The 3,663-nt window shown below is 44.1% G+C and overlaps 1 non-coding gene across 1 annotated transcript; it reads left to right on the forward strand.

Moving 5' to 3' along the window:
* On the forward strand, positions 1–107 carry LOC141580489 (U6 spliceosomal RNA). The gene has a single exon (XR_012512657.1). It is a non-coding gene; the product is annotated as a U6 spliceosomal RNA (small nuclear RNA).
* Positions 108–3,663: the final 3,556 nt, after the last annotated feature.

Below are 3,663 nucleotides of genomic sequence, written 5' to 3' on the forward strand. Positions count from 1 at the left end.
GTGCTCCCTTCAGCAATACATACACTAATATTGAAATGATCCAGACAAGGTTAGCATGGCCCCTATGCAAGGATGACATGCAAATTTATGAGGCATTTCCTGTTTTTCAAATCAAAACCACAATGAGATGCCATCTCACACCAGTCAGAATGGCTCACTGAAAAGTCAAAAATAGGCCATTCTTTCTGAAACAAAAAAAATATAAAAAAGATTTAAAAAGAAAAAAAAATAGGCCAGGTGCAGTAGGTCACACCTGTAATCCTAGCACTTTGGTAGGGTGAGATGGGAGGATTGCTTGAGGCCAAGAGTTCAGGACCAAACCAACCAACATAATGAGACCCCTATCTTTATTAAAAAAAAAAAAACACACAACAAAGAAAAAAAAAGATGCCGGCAAGGTTGGGAAGAAAATCTTATACACTGCTGGTGAGAGTAAATTAGTTCAACCATTGTGGAAAGCAGTGTGGCAATTCCTCAAAGACCTAAAAACAGAACTACCATTTGACCCAACAATCCCATTACTAGGTAGATACCCAAAGGAGTAGAGATCGTTCTTTCGTAAAGACACATGCACACATAAGTTTATTGCAGTACTATTCACAATAACAGACATGGAATCAACCCAAGATACCCATCAATGGTGCCCACCACCATGCCTGGCTGATTTTTGTATTTTTTAGTAGAAATGCAGTTTCATCATGTTGGCCAGGCTGGTCTTGAACTCCTAACCTCAGGTGATCTACCCACCTATGCCTCCCAAAGTGCTGGGATTACAGGTGTGAGCCACTGTGCCCGGCTTTGAGTTCTGCGAGCCTTCTATCAAATCAATCGGCCGAAGGAGGAGGCTGTGGGAACTCTGACTTATAGCCGGTTAGAGCACAGGTAAAACAATGTGAGGCTCGCAGTTGGCATAGGAAGTTGGGGTCAGTTTTTGGGCCTGAGTCCTCAACCTGGGGGATCTCACATAATCTCCAGGTAGCTTCAGAATTGAATTGAGTTGAAGGATATTCAGTTGGTGTCTGGTGCAGAATTAATTGCTTGCTTGAGTGTGGGGGAAAATCCTCACACACCTGGTGTCAGAAGTGTGTTGTGAGAGCCTAGTACGAGAAACGGAGGGAGTGGGAGTGGGAAAAAATTAAAAAGGGAGTCTAGTAGGAGAAACAGAGTTTGTTTTTTCCACTGACTTGTATTTCCACATAAACTTTAGAATCAGCTTGTCAAAATTCAGCAAAATAGGGTCAGGTGTGATGGCTCATGCCTATAATCCCAGCACTTTGGGATCACTTGAGGTCAGGAGTTTGAGACTGAGACAGGTGGATCACTTAAGATCAGGAGTTCGAGACCATCCTGGCCAAAGTAGTGAAACCTCGTCTCTACTAAAGATACAAAAATTACCTGGGCAGGTGCCTGTAATCCCTGCTACTCGGGAGATTGAGACATGAGAATCGCTTGAATCTGGCGGGTAGACGTTGCAGTGAGCTGAGATCACACCACTGCACTCAGGCCTGCAGATTGACAGAGTAAGACTCCATCTCAAAAAAAAAAAAAAAAAATCGGCAAAATAAACCAGGTGGGTGTTTTTGTTTGTTTGGTTGTTGGTTGTTTGTTTGTTTGTTTTCATTTTTTTGAGTCAGGTCTTACTTTGTCCCCCAGGTTGGAGCGGAGTGGCATGATCACGGCTCACTGCAGCCTTGAACTCCTGGGCTCAAGTGTTCCTCCTGCCTCAGCCTTTCGAGGAGCTGGGACTACAGGTGTGTATCACCATACCTGGCTAAGCTTTTTTGTTTTGTTTTGTTTTTTGTTTTTTCAATTGTTGTAGAGATATCGTCTCACTATGTTTCCCAGACTTGTCTTGAACTCCTGGCCTCAAGCGATCTTCCTGCCTCAGCCTCCTGAGCGGCCAGCTGTGATTTTAAATGGGATTACATTGACTCCATAGATGAATTTGGAGAGTACTGCCATCTTAACAACATTGTCTTCCAATCCATGAGCACAGAAAGTCTTTCCACAGCTGGGCACAGTGGCTCATGCCTGTAATCCCAGCACTTTGGGAGGCCAACGTGGGTGAATCACTTGAGGGTAAGAGTTTGAGATCAGCTTGGCCAACATGGTAAAACATTGTCTCCACTAAAAAATACAAAAATTAGCCAGGCGTGGTGGTGCATGCCTGTAATCCCAGCTACTCGGGAGGCTGATGCACAGGAATAGCTTGAACCCGGGAGGTGGAAGTTGCAGTGAGTCAAGATCATGCCATTGCACTCAAGCCTGGGCAACAGAAGGAGACTCTGTCTCAAAATAAAATAAATAAATAAATAAATATTTTTCCATGTATTTAGGTCTTAAAAAATATCTTTTGGTGGCCGGGCGCGGTGGCTCAAGCCTGTAATCCCAGCACTTTGGGAGGCTGAGGCCGGTGGATCACGAGGTCAAGAGATCGAGACCATCCTGGTCAACATGGTGAAACCCCATCTCTACTAAAAATAAAAATTAGCTGGGCATGGTGGCGCGTGCCTGTAATCCCAGCTACTCAGGAGGCTGAGGCAGGAGAATTGCCTGAACCCAGGAGGCGGAGGTTGCGGTGAGCCGAGATCGAGTCATTGCACTCCAGCCTGGGTAACAAGAGCGAAACTCCGTCTCAAAAAAAAAAAAAAAAAATATCTTTTGGCCAGGTGCAGTGGCTCATGCCTGTAATCCCAACACTTTGTGAAGCTGAGGTGGGAGGATCCCCTGACCCCAGGTTCAAGAACAGCCTAGGCAACATAATGAGATCCCCGTCTCTACCAAAATTTTTTAAAAAATTAGCGAAGTGTGGTGGCACATGCCTGTAGTCCCAGCTACTTGGGGGTACTGAGGTAAGAGGTGCAGTGATCATGCTATTGCATTCCAACCTGGGCGATAGAGACACCCTGTCTCAAAAAAAAAAAACAACCTTTTCAGTGTTTTATAATTTTGGTGTATAAATCTTGTGCTTCTTTTGTTAATGTATTCCTAATTTTATTTTTGATGCTATTACAAATGAAATAGCTTTCTTTTTTTTTTTTTTTTTTTGAGACGGAGTTTCGCTCTTGTTACCCAGGCTGGAGTGCAATGGCGCGATCTCAGCTCACCGAAACCTCCGCCTCCTGGGTTCAGGCAATTCTCCTGCCTCAGCTTCCTGAGTAGCTGGGATTACAGGCTCGCACCACCATGCCCAGCTAATTTTTTGTATTTTTAGTAGAGACGGGGTTTCACCATGTTGACCAGGATGGTCTCGATCTCTTGACCTCGTGATCCACCCGCCTCGGCCTCCCAAAGTGCTGGGATTACAGGCTTGAGCCACCGCGCCCGGCCTGAATTTTTAGAAATTCTTATGCCACTATTTTCATTGACACCACTCTTTCATTGTAATTTTTAATTTGTACTTTTCAAATTGTGAATGATAATGGGGCGTATTTTACTTAAGGCCTTTTTTTTGGTGAATTTTCTGTTTAAAATTTTTTCCCATTTTTTTCTACTGAGTTTTGTTGTTTTTTTTCTCCTCAGTTTTTAAATTTGCCAGTTGCCTTTTTTTTTTTTTTTTTTTGAGGCTGAGTCTTGGTCTGTCGCCCAGGCTGGAGTGCAGTGGCACCATCTCTGCTTACTGCATCCTCCGCCTCCTGGGTTCAAGCAATTCTCTTGCCTCAG

The sequence above is a fragment of the Saimiri boliviensis genome, chromosome 11 (genome assembly GCF_048565385.1).
Source record: "Saimiri boliviensis isolate mSaiBol1 chromosome 11, mSaiBol1.pri, whole genome shotgun sequence".
In the NCBI taxonomy this organism is placed as follows: Eukaryota; Metazoa; Chordata; class Mammalia; order Primates; family Cebidae; genus Saimiri; species Saimiri boliviensis.